The following is a 22418-nucleotide window of genomic DNA, read 5'->3' on the forward strand; positions in this document are numbered from 1 at the left end:
AGAGAGGGAGAGTCAAAGTGCACTGGGTTTGGTCCTCTGGTTCCGTAGGAGAGACTGAAGGAGAGGGGGACTCAGTCGGCAGTCCAGGTGAGCAGCTGCAGGCTGTGTGGCAGATCCAGCTGGGCTGTGTGAAGACTGGAGACTCCAGACAGAGGAGATAGGTGTGCTCTGTCTGCAGGAGCTGTGTGCTCTTATGTGTGGCGACTCTGCTATTCTACCGCGTTAGCTCTCTCTCACTCTCTCTCACTCTCTCTCTCTCCCTCCTTCAGCAAAACGCTGCTCTCTCACAGGCTGTGACGTAGCAGCTGCCCCAACTCTGCTTACTGTCACTCATACACACACACACACACACACACACAGCCGCGAGAGAGAGAGAGAGAGAGGGAGAGAGAGAGAGAACATGTGAGGAAAAGCAGTCACCCCTTTGCATGAAAGCTGATGACCAGGGAAGAGAGTGCATGTAAGTGTGTGTGTATAAGTGTTTGTATGTGTTTGTGTGTGTGTGTGTGTGTGTGTGTGTGTGAGAGAGAGAGAGAGAGAGAGAGAGAGAGAAGAGAGAGAGAGAAGGAGGGAGGGATACAGAGGGACACAGAGAAAGAGAGAGATTTGTGAGTCAGAGAGGAGGAGAGAGGGAGAGGAAGAAAAGAAAGCGAGAGAACAGTAAGGACATAGAGAGGGAGAGAGAAAGAGAGAGGGAATAACAGAAAGAGCAAGAGAAAGAGAGAATACTTAATAATTCATGATTGACCGTGATGTGATTTTTTCCCGTTCAGTAGAGCAAACTGCAGACGCGGCTCCGTTCCATACCCCCTCATCAAAACACACACACACACACACATGCACATAGCCTTTACTTCCCATGCAGTCACAGGGCTGTTAAATCCACTTAAAAAAGGTCCTTCACGGTACCTCTTCAGCCACTAGACTGAACGCAGCTGATTTCCCTCACAATCAGAGGTGTGCATGTATACTGGTGAGTGTGTGTGTATGTGTGTGTCTGTGTGGATCTGTGTGTCTTTGTGTTTAGCATTTGCAGGTATTTAAAACTCTGTTTCTGCTGAACAGAGTATATGTCTCTGATTGTGTGTGTGTGTGAGAGAGAGAGAGGTGTGTGAGTGTGCCCATCTGTTTTAAATTGTGTTTGTCACTCTGCTACCGACCCCCCCCCCCCCCTCCAACCCCCGCCCCCATCCCCTTGCTGTGCGTGCATTTGTGTGCGTGCGCGCGCGTGTGTGTGTGTGTGCGTGTGTGAAGCGCGGAGAGACTAATGGCCTGGGTAATGAAGACTGAGGGAGGTGTAACGAGCAGCCGGTGACTCCTAAAGATCAATCTCCTGTTCAAGAGCGCCAGGAGGAGGAGAGTGACAGACTATTGATCAGGAGGCCACGCAGGACGGTGATTAAGGCAAACTGTATACAGGTACTCCACCTTTAAAGCAAAGTGTACACAGGTACTCCACCTTTAAAGCAAACTGTACACAGGTACTCCACCTTTAAAGCAAACTGTATACAGGTACTCCACCTTTAAAGCAAACTGTATACAGGTACTCCACCTTTAAATCAAACTGTACATAGGTACTCCACCTTTAAAGCAAACTGTACACAGGTACTCCACCTTTAAAGCAAACTGTATACAGGTACTCCACCTTTAAATCAAACTGTACACAGGTACTCCACCTTAAAAGCAAACTGTATACAGGTACTCCACCTTTAAATCAAACTGTATACAGGTACTCCACCTTTAAAGCAAACTGTACCCAGGTACTCCACCTTTAAAGCAAACTGTACACAGGTACTCCACCTTTAAAACAAACTGTATACAGGTACTCCACCTTTAAATCAAACTGTACACAGGTACTCCACCTTTAAAGCAAACTGTACACAGGTACTCCACCTTTAAAACAAACTGTATACAGGTACTCCACCTTTAAATCAAACTGTACACAGGTACTCCACCTTTAAAGCAAATTGTACACAGGTACTCCACCTTTAAAGCAAACTGTACACAGGTACTCCACCTTTAAATCAAACTGTACACAGGTACTCCACCTTTAAAGCAAACTGTACACAGGTACTCCACCTTTAAAACAAACTGTATACAGGTACTCCACCTTTAAATCAAACTGTACACAGGTACTCCACCTTTAAAGCAAAGTCGTGTTCCCACACCTCCGCTTTGGCATTTGTTCTAGAAGGTTCCGACGGCCTTGCCGTCTCCTGCTGTAGGTTTTTTTGTGAATGACGCGTCCAACGGTCCGCGTGGGGTTTGCGTCATACGGACGCAAACAAAGCAACTGGGAAAGCGATGCTTTTAAAACGTATATAGGATATTTGAAGCAACCTCTATAGAACAGGTGGCTTGAATGGGAAAGAGAGTGATGGTGTGGTGGAAGAGAGAGAGAGAGAAAGAGAGAAAAAGGGAGACAGAGAGAGAGAGGGAGGAGAGAAAAAAGTATCCAAATCTCCCTCTCTCTCTCCCCCTGTCTTACCCATACACTGGAAATAACATGGCATGTTAGTCAAAACTTCGCGGCGCGTCTGTGTTATTTATTTATTTATTTTCCCATCGCAACAGGATGTTATATCTGGTTCCGTGTGAAAAGACCTTCTTACACGAAAACCCCCGAGATCGGCAGGACCTAAGGACGAGGTGGATGAGAGTGTTTTCCTTTTTCTTTTTCTTTTTTTTGAAAGTTGTTTCTCTGCGTATAGCGAAAGGACGCGCCTCTGAGGATTTGCTGCAAGTATGTTATCCACACCTTCGGGACTCCCCCCCCCCCCCCACACACACACACACACACCGTGAAACACCACTCATAAAACCTTATAGAGTCTATGCCGGCCGAGTCCATAGGTTACACGCGCTATATGATGTGCTTTAACATTCTCCGGCTACATACCATTCAGTGGAGCTTTCGTACCTCGTGGGGTTCTTTTTCTTTCTTTTTTCTCTTTTCATTTTTGTTTTGTTTTTTTTTTTGATTATGTTGCTCTCTGTACCATTAACTTGAACTGCACTCCCCCCCACCCCCACCCCCCCCCCCCCACCCCCCGGTTTGACGTCTACCCTTTCGCGGAACGGCCCTCTCCCGTTGAATTATGAAAAAGGGAGCATGTCTGTAAAATGGTGTTGATAAAGGTTTTATACTCGGAAAGTTCTGGAGGTTGAATTATGAAGAGAAGGAAGAAATGCATTTTTTTTTTATAAAATAGAGTTAATTGACCTCCCACCATTCGGACGATAATTCTGATAACCGGGGCAAAACAAGTCGGCTGGGAGGTTTTTTTTTTTTATAAATTATTTCGCTCTCTCGTTTTGTTTGGAGGCCCTTTCGGGTTTGAAGCACTGGCAGAGATGACTCTTAAGGCAATTTCTATCTTGAAATATTTCAGACATTTGAGAACATCTTTCTTTCTCATTCTCTTTCTCTGGTTCTGATAGAAGAGGGAGACGCATGATGAAGAAAACGACAATATGCCACATCCCTCCTTTAAGGGTGTCTGTACAGATATCACTCAGCGATCAGACGCACATCGGTCAGGACCTTGCTGAAAGCTGTCTTTTGCATCACTCTGGGAGAAGAAACATAGATATTGATGATGACATTAAAGAGCAGCACCAGACACACCACTAGCTTAGTTTTCCTATGTGTTAATGTGAAATGCGTAGCCATGAGGAGCATGTAATCATGCAACAAAGCTCCAACACACACACACACACACACACAAACGCATGCACGCACACACACACACATGCACGAACACAGAGCCTCTCACACACTTTCTCATGAATTATTAAACTCCCCTCAGGTAATGACACTGACAAACACACACACAGACACACACACACACACACATGCATGCATGCACGCACATGTGCGCGCGCACGCTCACACACACACACACACACACACACACACTCACACACACACACACACACACACACAACCAACCACACAGTTTGAGCTAGATTTGAGATGAAAGTAAGTGCTTCGTGACTGTACTTCTGAACCGCCTTGATTCCACTTGGATGGCGACATCTCCGTGCCTGCGACGTCTCCTCCGGGTTTGAGTGACAGTCTAATTGTGCTGCACTTTTCTTGGAAGTTTATCCAGATTTTTCTCACAGGGGCTGAACAAGAATGTCACACTTGTAACACTTGTTTTTTTCCTGCAAATTTGCGGGGGGTTTTTTACTCTGAAAAACACACAGACACACACACACACACACACACACAAAGTAGAAGGCTAAATGCAAGAGGTTCCCTTTTTCATATCAAACAGAGAAACAAACACAAACTCTCAGCGTTGGTGGTCTTACTCAGACGGATACGCGGGAAAGATAACAAGAGATACCAAGAGACAACAAGTATATGTAGGAAAGTATTCACAGCTGCATAGCTTTGGCTAACTGGCATTGTTTTCCAGTTGTTGTTGTTTTTTGGAGGGTTTTTTCCCCCACGTACTCCAGTGCATTTGATGCACACTTGGGAAAAGTATCTTAAAGACTTTAAATTCTTAAAAATGAGCCTACAGTGTTTCCCCACAGTGGGAGGTGTGTTTGCTGCTCATTCTCCTTTGCCTTTGAGATTTTCAAACAATTCCTTTTTTTTTTTGTAACGAAGAACCGAGAAAACCAAAAATGAGGCAGAGAGATTTAGCCAAACAGAATGCGATACGTATAACTGTAAACTCGATTTTGTTTTAACACAGAGAAATATCAGCGTTTGCAAAGCCAGCAAAGAGATTTAAGAAGGAGCTTAAATGTGATATAAAAACCATCTATTTCGGCCAAAAATATCTCTAATTTCTCCTCCGCCCACCCAAAACTTGATTAGCTTTAGTCTCAGCGCAAGGAGGGAGGAGGGGGGAGGTGGGGGGGGGGGGGTGGAAACACAGCCGCCTCACGTAAATGCAAAAATGCTAAATGTGTACCCACAGCAAAGTGGCAGATATTAGTTTCCACTCAAGGAGTAGAGGCTTTGTGGGGTTTTTTTTTTTTGGGGGGGGGGGGGGGGGGGGGTTTAGAAATGCTATGCTTGCAAACTACGAACTGTAGGCTATACTAAACATTCAGAGCAGGATGAACGAACCATTCTTTAATTCTCTATGGAAGAAGTCATGACACTCCTTTGACGCGTTTATTGCAAGTTGTTTGGATGACAACGGCAAAAAAAAAAAAAGAAAAGGAAAAAAAAAAGAGAGAGAGAGACGTTCAAACGACTTATTCCCCTCAGAGACGCTGATTATGTCAGTGCGGCTTAAGCGATTAGAACTAGATTATGACTTGGACGCGTTCTGTGTGCGAACGGTTTCGCGTCGTCCGCCTGAGCGTTCTGTCATCACGTGGACCAGAGGAACGGGGGAGAGGTGAAATGAGGGAGGTGGAAGAGGAGGACGGAGGAAAAACAGAAGGGGAAAGAGAGAGAGGGAAGAGTGGGACCCCCTGCTGCGCGCAGGTAGCATCTCAGATGTCTGCGGCTGCAGCGTGGTTAAATGTCACGCAAACCTCTTCCCCGCTCAGATTGGGGTGGCGTCGAAACCGGTGACCTGCCTCCTCCGCCACGCTCTCGTCGTAATCAAGGGGGAAACCGCCGACCTCCGTTAATTTTGCCGCGAGGGACGCCGCGGCAAAAAAAAAAAAAAAACGACAGGGCGGGCCCCGCAATCTTAGAATGGCGCTCCGCTCTCTCGACCTCGGCTGATGCTGTAATCGCTACGTGCTTTCCTCTGTTTTTCATCCCGGAGCGACTCACCCTTGCTAATGAACTGAACTTTGACCCCGTCCGCCAAGTCGATGAGAGATCCCCTTTGTACGTTCAGTGCACGCGGCTTGCCGAGAGTCAGTCTTTGAAACCAACCCCCGGTATGAAGTATCCTCACGTGTCAGTCTTTTCAGAAAACAGTTCTCCGTGGGCGTGATACATTACTGAGACTAAGGTCAACGTCACCGGGGGAGTTGGTGGCAAAACAAACATTAATCCACCATCCACCCCAAACCGCCAAGCCACAACAGATGTGTTTCACAGTCTGGTGGCCCCAGCGCATTGGCAGCACACAACCTCCGGAAAGACGCAGGCGACGGTCTAACGCCTCACCTGCCGACGGTTTAAGTCTAGGACTGAGGCCAAGGCGGTCCCTTCTGGATCAGTGCCTCTTCAGCCTGTAAGCTAATTCAGGGTTTGATACCCCGTTCAGTCAAGAGAGTCTCCTGCATTTTGGGACAGCGAGAGCAACCAACCCGCGCTCTGGTTGGTTCTCTGTCCAAGCTTTCCAAGCGTAGCTCATCGGGATTCATCAGAAAAGCTTTCAGGAGTGCGTGCTTATCTTCCCTCAGCACTCACGCTCAGCCCTTAACGACAACCATTAGTACCTTCTCTCCAAAAGATACAAACAGAAACAATTCTCACCTCCCCTCCATCCTCTGCAGGCTCCTAATTGCTCTCTCCACTCCACGGGAATTGAACCTCCGACAACAGCAACGGCAACAACAACAACAACAACAAAATAAATAAATAATAAGCGAACTTATCGGATCCTATCAACGGCTCGCGTGATTGCTAACGTCCACCCGATATGTTACCTTTGGCTTTTCGCGTCCGGTTGCTCATAACAGGTTGGTTGGTCTGAGTGAGGGGGTGGGGGGTGGGGGGGGGGGATCAAACGTGACTTGATAGACTTTTTTTTTTCAGTTTATTAGTCACCCAACACCCCTTGCCTTTTCCGATTCGGAGGTGTTTCATATTTATGCAAATGGTTCCTGTTTATCTGCATGCCTCAGGCTCCGGTCTCTAAATGAGATGGTGAATGCCATTGTTGACGCTCGCAAATAAAAAATAAAAAAGAAAAGAGGGGAGAGAGGGGAGGAGGGGAGAGAGAGAGAGAGAGAGAGAGAGAGAGAGAGGGGGAGAGAGAGAGAGAGAGAGGGAGAGGGAGAGAGAGAGAGAGGGAGAGAGAGAAAGCATGAATATATTAACTCGAAAATCAAAATTCACCGGGTGGACCAATTTACTTTCAGAGGCAAACAGGTCGAACATTCACGCCTCTGTTTTTTCCCTCCATCTCTTTCAGGACTACAGCTCTCTCCCTCTTTCTCTTCCCCTCTCTCTCTCTCTCTCTCTCTCTCTCTCTGCCTCAGTTTCTCTCTGAAACTTACAATAGCATATGATTCAAATAATTGCCAAAACTAAGCCTTTTTATATATATATAAAATTGGGGTTTGTGACATGATCAATCAAAGGATAATTTAATAATCTTGTAATTACAACAGCAGTTAAGCAAAACGGCAAATGCAAAAACAGAAGTAAATCACAGGCAAACCACTGAGTCATCCGTGTTTTAACCAACAAACTTTAAAAACAAATTTGAAAAAAAGAAAGAAAGAAAAAAAAAGTGTTTCCTTTGATGTCTGTTCCCATTTTGTAGAAGCATTGTGTTGTGTTTTGATGCTGCCTGGCCTCTGAGGATGTGTGGCTGTACCAAGGGTTACTGACAAATTGTCTGGTGACAGTCTGTGTTCATCCAGATAGGGGCACAACTCTGCCAAAAAAAACCCCACCCCTCCCCTCCCAGAAGGGGGACATTTCCACTGGCACAGGATCCTACATCAATCGCTCCAGAGGGGAAAATACGCCATCATCTTTTTCTTTTTTCCACTGGGAGGTTGTCACGTAGGACAGAGATGAGAAATATATCTACGGCATGGTCGTTCAGAATGCACTTCGATTTATACGTGTCTGCCTGGCACCAGGCTGGAGGTTTTTTTTTACCCCCCCTAGGGTGTACTGTCAGATAAAACGCTCTCTCTCTCTCTCTCTCTCTCTCTCTCTCTCTCTCTCTCTCTCTCTCTCTCTCTCTTTCTCTCTCTCTCTCCTCCCCTCTCTCTCTCAGCCATGCTGAGTGTGGGTTTGCCTGCATGCGTTGTATGCTTTTGGGGATTTGCTTTGCTATGCTTATTGGTCACCTCTCTGAGAAAAATGCCTCACTTTGCCAGTGCGACACATTTTAGGGGTTGTGAAGTGATCTGGTGATGAAATGCACTTGACAGAGTTTGATTTTGCTGTTGCTGGTTGTCATAATCAAACACTGTGTGTGTGTGTGTGTGTGTGTGTGTGTGTGTGTGTGTGTGGAGGGAGGGAGGGAGGGAGGGAGGGAGGGGGGTTGTATATGCTCAGGTCTGAGGATTCAGTCTGGAAAGAATGAGTTATTTATCTGTTTTGATCTCAGGATATGTCAAAGTTGAATATTTTCAGAATAAGACCAACAGAAAGTAGCTACCCACATGAATGCTCAAAAAAAACCAACCAAACAAACAAAAAAAACCCATCCACTTCAGTCAAGCAAGCAGCCGAAGTAAAGCATTTCGTATTGGAGTTTATGACTCTAGCTGATTGAACTTCTTGCAGCTTTTAGCATTTTCGTCCCTTGCGGTGCTCTTTGCTAATTCGTGACTCTAAGACTGTCCTTTGCATCTTTTCAGAGAGACGATAACCACTCCTGTAACCCCCCCCCCACCCCCACCCCACAATCCCCAAAAAGACCTCTTAACGCTGAATGTCAAGAGTGACGGATTTGTTCCTGTCCTCATTCAGTTCCACCATTTTGATCCTACTCAGAGATGAGAAATCTCCACGGCAACCAAATCACGGTGGGCTGCGGTCATGTCGTGCAAAACCAGGTCAACAGCAATCGTGGAAAAAAAAAAAAAAAAAAAAGATCTCCGTCACGTCGGCGAGGATAAAAGTATTGAGGAAAAGATGAGCACTTTGAACAACACTCTCTAAATCTATTTGGTCTCCGGCCCCATTTTAATCCGCCCACGGCGTCCGTGGCTCCATAGCACCGCAGTAAAGGCCCCTCATAAACTTTTAACGCGTATTGCTGTCCCGCGGAAACAACGCGGACTCGGAGCGGAGCGTCCTGAGCGATGACTGAGTCTGCCGACAGCTTAATGGGGTTGTCTATGGGGACAGGCCTTGGCTTGTCACATAGGGAGGTGATAAATTCTTCTCTCGCCAGACATAAAGGTGTCGTCAGAACAGGCGGAATGGTTCATGCCATCGGCATAACGGAGTGGAGGACATAAGCACGTACACACACACACACACACACAAAATCGTCCCATGGGTTGACTGCAGTGTGATTTAAATGGGCGACCAGGTACATATGGCGACAAAGTTAAGCTCAAGCTAAATACACACGGTAACACACAAACCTACTTATCTCTCGGACGCACACTCACATCTCTGCATACATACATATTCATAAGAGTGGGGAAAAGTACATTAAACATGTTATTTCTGTTCCAGGTTTATGCGACCTGAGAGTCCGATGTCCCAGCACACTGATTTGGTATCGGTGTCTGCTTTGCAGTCTCAGGGAAAATGTGGTTTATGCATACTTTGAGACTGATTTGAGATCAGCAAAGCTTTTAAGAGCGTCTCACAATGTTGATAAGCCTAGTGTCTGCAGGCTTAAGATGATCCCCTGGTTTTACACTGTAAAGGCTTTGATATTGAGTTCTAACACGCAGGGAACCTTCTATAACTTAACTTTACATGATACCACTGGTCCACTCAAACTCTTTCTTTGCTTTAAACCTACCTAACAACACGGCTTCATTCAAAACAGCCAACAGGTGAAGGTTCAGGCCATTTCAACTGGTCTGTCCAACCAGCGGTGATTGTGGTAAAAAGTACAGAAGTTCTAAGGTTCCAACAACTGCTTAAGTCCCCGTACAACTCCCGTAATAGCACAGGATCTGTACTGCACCTGCTCCTGTATGTGGTAACTACTCTAGTTTGCTTTATTTCTCTCATGCATTTTCAAATGTGTACTGAAAATGCAAGGTTTTTTCTTTTTTTTTAATAACTACTAAAAGTGTGATGCAACCATATGTACCTGCACGGAATATACGGCAGTCGAATGAAGTCCTTCATCATGAAAATTAAAGTAGGAGGTCACAGCCGCTTGGCTGCCAGCACAAGAGCAATTGTATAAGGTTACAACGAGTGGTAACCAAGCGATGTTTGGAATGTTCCCAGTGATAGAATGCTTTTATTTCTACAAACACCATTCTAGAATCTTCCCTCGTGCTGAGGTCCCGTGTCACTTTCTCAAAACAAGAGCATCTCCTTCACGAGTGTGTCTGTCAACTTATGAATGGAGTGATGAAGAGAGAGGAGGAGGAGGAGGAGGAGGAGGAGGAGATATGAAGCAAAGGGGTTGAACGGGCAGTGTACAGTTTAGGTGGGTCGGTGAAAGATGTCACCTGTTTATTGGAGTGATTCTGGTCCCAAAGTGGGCGGAGTGTCATATTTCAGAGTTACGCGCAGAGGTCAAAATCTCACTGTCCTAACAGACACAGTGCGGTTCTTTTGCCCTCCGTTCTCTAACTCTCCTTGACATATCAGCTCTTGCATGGGCATATGTGCCTATTTCTTGTCATTACGGCTGTCTGTTGTTGTCCGCTAAAATGACATATAAACTCTGATGGAATACGAGATATAGACATCCGGTGGGTTGGTTTGTTTGTTCTATCCCAGCGTGTCACCAGCGCTCGCTGTTTGTCTCTGATGGGTCGTGCTGTTTCTGTGTAGGGTCATCGACTGAAGCAAACGGACAGTTTTGTGGCCGGAGTGCTGTCCTGATTTTTAAACAGGGGCCGAAGCAGGGACCACATCGATTCCTTGTCATTGACACACACACACACACACACACACACACATACACGGACACACACAAAGCGCGATCTCATTGCCATGGTGACTGATGGCTGCACTCAGGAACCCCTGTTGCCCGGGGACTGAGAAAACACAGCTGCACAGAACACGCACATACACACACACACACACACACACACGCACGCACACACACACACACACACGCACACACACACGCACACGCACACACACACACACACAGACACTCTCATCCACAGCCACTGAACTTATGGGGTCATGGGAAACCTCTTCTTTACAGTATCCAAACCATTAAAAAAAACCTATTTTGTCTATTTAAACCCTCTGGAGGAAGACAAACTGATTATAATTTGACATTTCACACCCGCTCTGTAAACTGATCTGTACTGGCATTTACCATTAAATGTTAAGCAAACATGGCCAGGATGAAACGCATCCATATTAATAAATCCCCCATTTCAATTAATTAGTCTGCGATAAGAGAGCTTGCCACAAAGTCTTGCAGATTCTAGATGATCTTCAGGCACAGCATTGAAACGTGCTGTTTCTCAGGCTGTAGTCAATATAAAAAAAGTCAGTCAAAGACACTTAACCGTCGTGTTAATAGCTGCACTCATAAATTCTGCCAGTAATGGCAATGGCAATCTGCCCCAAACTGATTTAATGAACTTTGAAATTAACCATTGTTTTTTTTGTTTTTTTTTTGTTTTTTAATGAAAGCCCTTGCAGGATGACGGCATCGATTAAAGAGGGAGAATGAACTTATTCGGGATTTACTGCAGTTCACAAATCATGATAAGAACGACAGTGTTATTGGTCAAGAGAGGGGGGAAAACCACTTACTTTTGACCTTTCCTGCATAAAACACAAAAGCCTCTATAAATAGAGACATTACAGCTCAAATGCTAACCTCTAAAGTCCAATCTGCTCATCTCAGCAAATGAAGACATAAACCTGACAATCTCCAGTTCTCAAGACTACATTACCCATCAGCCCACAGTAAGGACAAGCAGGTTCTGGGGGGCGGATCCTACAAGCTTTTATTTGTCAACATCCCATGTTTTGACAAGGAATTCTGCACAAACATTGTTCATTGTAGCCACATAAGTAAATAAATAAATAGATAGATAAATAAATAAATGAAACCGTAGAGCCAGACAGAACTGGCTGGCAACATTGGAATGGCGCAAATGGCAAGAGACAAGAAAATGCCCAGAAAAAAAAAAAAACCCTGAGTTATCTATTCTCAGTTTCTGTCTGAAGAGAATACATAACCCACAGGCACAAATCTAACTGTCATTCCTTTGCAACCCAATCCAAACAGTGTCATAAAGCTGTCCGTCAATGTCACAGTGCACAGATAGACTGTAAGGTTGTAAACAAGTGGTTTACGATCACTCTCCGTGCCATCATTGGGTTCTGATTTGCTCAGGGTGTGTGTGTGTGTGTGTGTGTGTGTGTAGGGAGGGGGGTGGGGGCAGAGCCAAATCAATTTGAGACGTTAATTCCTTCGGAGGCCAGGAATTGGAAGTGACCATAGTGTCTATTTGCAAAGTGTTTTGAGTCACAGACAGACTTGGCTGGATTCACACCCTGTGCCACTGTTACATCCTCTTCCGACTGAAAGTTCCCCCTCCAAATACACATATAAAATGCAAATACAAAATGTCTTTGATGCTTCGACTCTCGTGCCATGATGGTTGTCCCGCCAAGGTATACGTGCGCGTGTATCGCTCTACCCCCTCTGCTGTATCCAAGGTAACTCAATCCATCCAATCACGCGCAGGTCTACTGCATTTGTTTGTGTTTCAAATTGTGCTTAGCATCACTCTTGGGGGGAAGAAAAAAGAAAAAGAGAGAGAAAAAAAAAGCCAGATCGAGTTAACGAAAATGAGGGGGCCCATTTTAAAAACGGCCCGGAGGGTTTCCAGGCGACTCAAACAGAGCCCACAAAATTAAGTTTGCGTATGCCTCGGCGCTGTGACGAGCGCACGCGCGCGCGCACACACACACACACACACACTAGCTGATCTTTACTAAGCAGTTTCCTCGTCTGACTTCTATATGCCTACAGAGCGTGACTGTATCTGTTGGTGACAGGGCGATACACATGTGAGACTCTTAATTCAATCACCTGTGCTGAATCAGCATGAAAAACAGACAAATTACAAGCTAAATTGAATGCCAATTCAGTCGTACGGATGTTCTCATACGACAGTACAACGCGGTACGCTCGCAGCGTTTTCAAATTGGGAACCATTTACTTGTGGGGACAGGGCTGCTAATGGCTGTGTAGATGAACACTACCTTGAAACGACCTTTTGTGAACACTAAACCCAAATAAAGAAAACAAAAACATAATTATAATACAATAAGCGACAAATTACACAATGAAAAAGGCTGTTTAATTAGGGAACGTGATTGCCGCGTGATAGAGGTGGAATGCCATTGGCTAATTGCAGAATGTGATGGGAAGCCCTGTTGAGAACGAGCGTCTTAAGAGAAAAAAAAGCTATGCCCCCCTCGGCAAAAAGGCAAAAAAAAAAAAAAAAAAAACCCGCCACAAAAAGCAAATCAAAGGAAAATCAGGGTTAATTAGAAGTGATTTTGCGCGTGCATACGTGAGTTTTCTTCAGTCGATAACGTTACCTTTGAGATTAAAACATTCATGTTAAAAGCCAGATATGAGCTACCAAACAATTGTTTTTGTGTTTTGAAAAAACAATGAAATTACAAAAAAATACAAAGAAAAGGATAAAAACGTAGCACCTTAATGTTTAAAGAGGGTAGACGCTTTGTTTGTTTACACCGTTTAAAAATTGTTTTGTTTTAAGTTGTTACATTGTTTTTAGTTCATCTTCCATATTTGCTCGCTCCATGACATGAACCCGTGTGCATCATGTTTTTACAAGTTATCGATTACAGTTTAAGTTTAGGCTCTCCTTAGGTCAGCACTTTAAGAATCGAGCTTGCGATACAGCTCTAATTATTATGCTGCTTACCGCTCGTTTAATGTGATTGACAGGGCATGATAAGAAACATCATTAAAAAAAAAAGTCGCTTTGATCAGAAGGAAGGGCAGATGTCTCCGGAGGGGTGTGTTCCGTTTATTTTGCTTGTCTGCTGCCCAACGTGAATAATGACCTGATGGGCGAGGTCAAAGGTCGTACATTAACCTTTTTCACGGGTCAGTAAGCACGGGATATGGCGAGGAGAGCGGTATTTTGTTGGGGTTTTTTTTCCCTCATTCCTCTTGAGTGATGACGTTATCTGTTCGTTCCAACCAGGTTCACCCCAACCTTGCTAAAACTGCATCTATGCCTTTCTCTGATTTCATACAAATTAAAATGGATGGAATGATTCATATACCTTATTGTATTACTATAAACCGGCATTAACGTATTTATGCTAACGTATTTATGCTATATTTAAGTATTTGCTATGTCTTCTTTATCGTTTGAATATAAGGGGAGAAACAACATCAAAACAAAGTCGGTTATGGAGAGTGTATATGCTAAAGGAGACGACAAAACCCAGTACAATCCACTCGCTGCTTTAATTCGTCTGTTTGAGAATTTATTTTGTTTTCTTTGCGAAACAAATTGAATGAGGATAACTTCTGGCCAAACGAACGTCTGATACTGAGGACTGAGAAATGAAATAAGACCGAGCCCCTCAAGTATAATGAATTCGCTTCCATGCTCAATAAATCCTCTCTGTCGTTTACAAATGAGTAGTGGTTCAACTCGTTCTTTCTGTAGGATGCAGGAGGGTGGAGCTACGATGACGACTCGGTTTCATCATATACCAACTTCTCTTCAAGTTAAGATGAAGGACCTCCGCGGGAGAAGGTTTAGTTCGGGGTGGCAAGCTATTGTACAACCGAACGATTTCTGTTGATTGCGTCATAACAATGTATGCGCGGGTGCCGAATGAAATGAAATTGAAAGACAGGAACGAGAGGGAGGTGTGGCACGAGCAAAGTTTGCTGAGGGCCCTAGTGAAAGGAAAAGAAGAGGTCATTTATTTTTTTTAGTAATTGTCTTGTTAAAACCGATTGTTGCCGTTGGCCATGCGCAGCTCCGTCGCCTTGAAACTGTGAACAGCGGGAGAAGAACGCCGGTTGCTCTAACCAAACCACACCGGCTTCTTTCAACTGCATGACCTACTACGAGCTGTTGAAGACCTCTGCTGTTACCAATGTCACCTCACACACATCTGTAAATGAACGATGACTTTTACCCGCCCGGTTTGATTGCAGACGCTGTTGTATATCTTCCCCCAATTGATCACCTAGAGTAGGAAACTGGCAGGGTTTTTTGAAGCCATAATTGATTTTGGGTTCTCGGAGTGAGTTTTTTGGGGGCGTGGACGGGACTGTGACGAGGGATTAGAACCCATTGATTTTTTTTTTTTTTTTTCAAACAGCTCGATGGGTCAGCGTGAGGTCTGAGATGTTTAGTCAGAAAATGTTCCCTTGAGCTGACAGCTGAGACATCACGTCTCTATTAACAATGGCCTGTTTTTTGATGAATCATCCGTAAGTGTTGAAATGACAGTGAAAAATGAAACTGAGATTAAGACAGAAGAAAAACACTCGCGATACGCAGCTCAGTGATACCAATAGCGCTATTTCATCTCAACTCTACCCCTTTTGCACCAGCTCAAAGTAAATGAAGTGGCCAAGTATCCAGAGGGTTCTTGGTTCGAACCCCAAGGTGTTCCAAAGGTGTTATGAACTCTGACGTCGGAAGTAATCTTGTAATTTATCATATCGTCATGGTTTACTCAACAGGCGATGACATCTTTCTCTTTCTCTCATTTATTTGGGCTTCAGATTCTGAAGCTAATGATCCGTAAGTAGGACACCGCGTTGTCGCGATGAGCTGAGAACTAGAGGAACGTTGTGTGACGTGGGTTAAACTTTCGTCTGTCTCCCGTTAAACCGTCTTAATTCTGTAGTCGCGTAAATAGGAGAAGGACTCAGAGAAATCTGACCCATTTAATAAATAAAGAAATAAAGAAATAAAAATAGCTGTTGCTCTCATGGACGATCGAACACTCTCCGTAAATTGCCACGTGCGCTTGCTCCTCTATGTGTTCTCCGTGGCAAGAGCTCCTCAGCTTTCCTGAGTGGAACATGTTGACAGAACTAATCATCCATCCGCGAGTATCGGCTATTTCTGGTGTCCAGTGTCTGTGATGTGGACACTCTGAATGGTGTAGTTACACGGGGCAGCATCATTTTCAGGCGTTTTAAGGGTTGATGGAGACCAAAAAAAAAAAAAAAAAAAGCAAAAAACAGAGAAGAAAACAGGGTTTGTTTTGAAAAATGAAAGCGAGTTCAACCATTTTTTTTTTTGGTGCTGTCTGATTAATGTTTGGGCCTAGAAAGCTTTTCAGACAATTGGAGCTGAAGCTAAAGGACCGTGGGCAGGAGACATGAAGGACATGGATGGATTCACAAGGTTCGATCAGCGGCGTGAGATGCAGCACTCAGGAGAAATTTGATGGTGTTAGAACATAAAGTAATACACATGACCCCCTAAATTAGAAAACTGTGTGCTTGCGTGGGTGAATGAAAGAGAGAGAGAGAGAAAGAAAGAGAGATCAGTTTAGTCTATTTAGCAACAACACGATTTTAAAGACATGTCTCTTGGTTCGTGCCGTTCTTAAAATTTATATTTGTATGAATGTATGGGTAATAGCATTTGCACCTAGTTCATTGAGTTCTATATTCTGTTCACAAAAATCAACATCTTTCTTAAGCTCCTGCTTGGCGAGAACTGGTTAAGTCTCGAACATTTGCATGTCAAAATCACACTCTCATTTTGATTCTACTCATAGGAAGACGTACAGGACTTTTTTGTTGACATCCAATGTAAACCTGACAAACATAATCAAACGACCAGATACTTGAAAAGCTAGATTACTCTGCACCTCTCAGAATACTGGTGTAGCCATGTCTCCATAGAGCTCAAGTGTCTTTTCCAGCCAATCAGAAAGTGAAGATTTGTTGTCAATCCTAATATGTATGCCTTTTCGTGAAAAAAAAGAAAAGAAAAAGCCTTTTCAAGGAAGTTTCTTCAAGAGCAGGTGTGTCACAAACTCCTAAAATCAAAACAGTAAACAGTTCCTATGAATCTGATTCCCTCCTCGTTTTCTCATGCAACTCACACTCGCCTTCCCTCTCATCAGCTAATGAGACATATTTGTTCTTGTACTAATTGCTTTCAATTTCATGCTACTTTCATTTAGGGAATGCAATTAAAGAAAACACACACGCACGCGCACGCACACACACACACGCACACACACACACACACACACAATGCAAATTTGCTCAGTTTCACACTTTCTCTTTCCCCTCCTTTACTGAAGAGGACATTTCGATAAGAACTTCACACCCCTGCTGTCTCCAATGGCAACCACTGGCAACCATACAATATGGGTGTGTGTGTGCGTGTGTGTGTGTGTCCATGAGTGAGCGACCTTATTGAAACAGAGATGAATATTTATCACAGAACAATATATGTGTTTTCAGAATCGTCAATTGTCTTGTCTTGTACAATAACTGAACTAACGAAGTTGGGTTTTTTTTTTTTTGGCAAGTTGTACAATAAGTAAAATGAATAAATAAATAAATAAGAAACGGTAAAGCAGCTTCCAACCCTCTAGGCACTCTGGATGTGACACAGAGTAACAGAAGCCCGCAGGCTCTTCCCCGTGGCCATTTTCATCACAATCCCAGATTCTCCTCCAAACGAAACCCCACCTCAGACGAACTTACCTCAAACCGCGCCCCCCCCCCCCCCCCCCCTCCCAACTGGCATCCTGCTCAGGTGACAGGTTTTAGTTGAATTATTACGCTACTTGGATTGTCTGGGGTTTTGCTCTTCTCATGTTCTAATAATAATTATATCGCTCTTTGTCTCTTTTTTTTTTTTCTGTAGCGTTTCTCTGTAGTGTTCGCAAATCACCTAAAATACCCAAACAGTGTTTGAAAGCGACTGGGGAAGGATTGGTTTCGGGGCTGGGGGAAGAACACAAATACATGGGTGTCGGATTTGTTTAAGATTAAGATAAGAAGAAATGTTTGTGTGGAAGGAATAAAAAAAAAAAAAAGAAAAGAAAAGAAAGAAAGAAAGAAACGACTAAAACCACACACGCGGTCCTTGGAACGGTTCTCAGATACAGTCTTGCGTACCGAGACGTGCCGTTTCAAAAATCTGTTCGCTGTGGCCTTAAAATAAGTCGCTTTGGACAAACGCATTTAACTAATGACCAAGTGTAAATGTCAGTGTAAATGTTGTGTTTAAAGGGCAGGATTATACGTCAATAATGTATCTTAATTGATGCGTCAGGTCTTTCTTGGCACGGCTCTACAGAGCTCTACATTAATCAGCCTCTGTATCAGTGTAATATTGCATATTGAAGGACCCGAGAGATCGGTTTTCAAACGGCTGTCCTACTTCTTGCGCGTTCTCGAGTAAAGTTGTCTTAATTAAATCCCTTTGCTTAATTGTTTATTAAAGAGCATTAATGAAAGCACTGACGTTTTTCCACAAATTAAGTGTGGACTGGGCTTAAGGTGCTCTTAAGAGGCACAAAGTATAATCTGGGAGAATCATTTTACCACAGAGAAAAAAAGGGGTGTCTATCTCTATATCAGAGGGTTGCATCGAGAAATAGTTCATGTGAGAACCTGGCCCCCCGAGAAGTTTGCAAGTTTTGGTTTTAATCATCTCGACTTGGCCATGACGCTTTTCCCTTCACTTCTGCAGAGGATTCCTGACAGAGTGGTAATTCCATACGGAATGCCGCAGTCAGAACCGCAGTTAGAACAAGAGAGAACGAATTCATTACACCTGCCCTGATTAAGCTTCAAAGTTACATGTGTCCTTAACCGTTTACTTCGCTGTTCTTTTAGGTGTTTAAATGTGTGAACGGTTAAGAGCAGTGGTTCTCCGCTCTAGTCCTGAGGGCCCCCTGTCCTGCACATCTTTTGTTTTAACTCAGGACTGACGCACCTGATTCCACTGATCAATTAATCATCAAACCCCTTGATTAAGTTCAATCAACTGTGATAATGAAGAGTTAAAACAAAGACGTGGAAGATAGGGGGCCCTCAGGACTGGAGCTGAGAATCGCTGGTTTAGAGACTTCAACGCCGTAACGTGCACGAGTCTGAGTTTCTGCCAAAGTGAACTCATCAGCGTTCGTGCTCTTCGCGTAGCTGACGATAATTTACGACAAGTCAAAGTGAAAATGAGACCCGTAAGACTCTGTAACACTTTTTACTGTGAAGAAATAGTTCAAAATTCCCCCCAAAAATTCCCTTTTTTGCTTTTCAAGAGCTCTTAACGTCATGCTTAAGTGGAATCTTTTGGTGCGTTCAACAGAAAGTGTTTTTCGACTTTTTCCTACCTTTTTTTTTTTCTAAATCTTATTTGTCTCTTTTGATATTTAGCGATTTTAAACGATACAGTGTGTGTGTGCTATCACTGAAACTTAGTTCAATTTCCTACACATTTTTGTATTTTGCTTTGCTTCTGTTTTATTTATTTGTTTATTTATTTGTCCTTCTATTTTACTTCTAAAATAATAGATTCTATTTTCATTTTTCGTCCCTTTTCCAGATGTGTGCTTTTTTACGACTGATTTCGTTTGCTGTAAAACGCTACGTGCTAGCGGTGTTCCGTTGTTAGTAAATGCTAACACTCTGGGCTTTTCACTTAGCATGGTCTCGCGTCATCACATTCACTTGAGCACAGCTAGTTTGCCCTTGAAATTTCAAGTGGGACGGATACAATCGGAGATACGGTCTTGTAGGACAGGTATGTGCAATTACGGGGTGATACATCTTTACATTTTTCTCAATAACGTTAGTCGCGCGGATTCAGACAGCCCTGTCATGTGACACTGCACTCATGTCTCGCATTTACCGAGTGCTTATGAATGTATTATTAATGCCTTATGTAAACTGATAATCGTGGGCATTTTTTTCCTCTTTCTCTCTATCTCCCCCCCCCCCCCTTTTTTTTTTTGGAATGGTCGGTACTGTGCGGCAGAGACTGGTCTGAGGTCAGCGAGAGATGTCACTAATGCACATTCCTCTATTTCTTAAGCATGCCATTAGCCAAACGCGAGACCTCACAGTGTAATCTGCTGTTATCAGTGTGTGCAATACTGCCACAGACAAAAGCATAACACTCCCTTATCTTGGGCTTTCAGACATCCAAAAACACTTTCAATCACTCTCTCCATCTTCCGCTCTCTCTCTCTCCATCTTCCGCTCTCTCTCTCTCTCTCTCTCTCTCTCTCTCCATCTCTCTCTCTCTCTTTAAGTGCTGTCATAGCCTTAAACACGTTATTTGCCTGTCGGCTGATGGGGAGGCAGATTCTGCTGCCCACTATGCATTTCCAATTGCGTCAGAGTTGCCCAACAAGTAAGGGTAAGACAGATACTGCTCTTGATGTTTTAAATCTTTCAAAAGGCCTGGATTACACAACTGTAAATGGAGGTCTTTTGTTCTAACCTCCCACCACCTTTTGGTGGAGTCAGAGTCTTATTCATGGTTAGGAGTTGCGATCACACACACACACACACACACACACTCGCACACACACACTCACACATCCCTCTACCCCTTCAAAATCCCTGTGAAAAGTTGAAAAGGTGACAGGATTTCAACTGAAACTTTTAAGAGGACACAAACCTGTATGTGTGCTTGTGTGTGTGTGTGTGTGTGTGTGTGTGTGTGTGTGTGCGTGCGCGCACGTGTGTGTGTGAGAGAGAGTCTGTCTGTCTGAGTGTGTCCCTGTGTGTCTGAGACAGTTTGTCAGAGAAAGTCTGTATTTGTGTGTGTGTGAGTGTGTGTGTGTGTGTGTGTGTGTGTGTTTGTGAGTGTGTGGGTACGCAGCAAGCACTAGATTCCCTGCTCAGACAGCATTAAGCAGGAGAGTCTCGAAGAGACATGGCATGGCACATTAGATTCAATTACTCTCTCATTTTAGCTAATGAAGCTCCTCTTCACTCATTTGGCTAATACAAAAAACAGCTTTGGGTTAGCGTGTCAAGAAATGCAGGAATTATAAAGCAAATGAAGCCAGTGACCCAAATCAAGATGGCACCCTTGAGACAGGACCAGAGGGAGATTTGATGTACTCACTAATGATCACAAAGTGTAACTGAATTTGGATGATATTACAGACTGGGATGAGAGAGAGAGAGAGAGAGAGAGAGAGATAGAGAGAGAGAGAGAGAGAGAGAGAGAGAGAGCAAAACAAAACAAAAACAGGAGCAGTCTTAGAGTTTGACAAATACACTTCTTAGCTCTGCAAATAAAATGCCCTCAGATAACCTGATTAGCATAAAGCTCCAATTAATGAGGGAGAAAAAAAAAAAAAAGTCAGATCAATGAATTGAGTAGGTTGGCCTGCCCCCACACTGAACAGGCCCCCCCAACACACACACACACACACACACACACATCACATCACACGTCCGCCCTCCTTCAGTTAGATGGTAAAACTGCTAGAATAGCACTATATGAAAGAAACGGCAGGGTCGGTAGCTGTCTGCTTGCACAGTGTGTATCTGAACTCATTAGACTGGATGGGCCCATAATGTTATTTATGGTTTTCCACTCCTATCTGCATAAATGGAGTTTAGTTTGCTGCATAAAGAGGGGGGGGGGGGGGGGGGGGGGGGGGGCGTCCTGCAAACTGATCTGACGAAAGGTTTCTTCTGACAGATCATTTACCAACTCGATAAAAGTAAATTCAACTCTTGCAAGAAAATAAATAAATAAATAAGGAGGGGGGGGAAAAAAACAACAACATTGCTTCAGCCCCTTGAAAAAGAAAAATAAAACGTCAATGACCTCATCATCTCGCAAACGGTCGCGGAAAAAAAAAAAAAATCAGAGTGGATTCAAATGGGTCCAGCGGTAATTTGGCAGAGGTATGCATTGCTTTGACACAATTACCGCCGGTTGCCGGAGCCTTACCTGGCCCGTTAGCGTTGCCATGGATACGTGCCGGGCTGTTAATGGGAAATGTTTCCCCGACGTGACAAAGTCCTCCATTTATTCATTACCGGTTGATCCTGCCGCACACGGAGTCGTCTGTTGGAATACCGTTTTTCCCTTTACCCTTTTTCCACGGTGTGTTTTAGATTGTGTACTGTACCTTCAGTCAGAGGACAAGCTGGCCCCCAAGAGACTTTCAAACACGGTTTGAAGGAGCAGGCACCAACTTTCTTCCTTGACACTAATATGAGAAGGTCTGGATTCTTCAAAGAGACATTTTCAGGTTATAATACATTGCTGTAACTCAACTTACAAAATGTCAAAACACTAACATGGTCACGCCTCAAGGTAGGAACATCTAAAAGGAAATCCCACACTTTGAGTCCAGCTGGAAGGTGCTGTTCCTGTCTCCACGGATCAAAAAAACAAATTCAGAACTCTAAATTTCAGAACTTTGCCGCAGCAAAAACGCGAGTCATGTCGGATTCTTATTCGTGATTTCTTATGAGGAATTTCATAGTCACGTACGTTTGAGCTCCATAATTGACTCATGCAGAGGTAAATACACGTTACTTCCTCAACCTCTCCCAAACAACACACACACACACACACACACATACACACACACACACACACACACACACACACACATACACATACACACCAAGCCCCACAAAGCGAGGAGA

This window comes from Chanos chanos, chromosome 8 (genome assembly GCF_902362185.1).
Source record: "Chanos chanos chromosome 8, fChaCha1.1, whole genome shotgun sequence".
In the NCBI taxonomy this organism is placed as follows: Eukaryota; Metazoa; Chordata; class Actinopteri; order Gonorynchiformes; family Chanidae; genus Chanos; species Chanos chanos.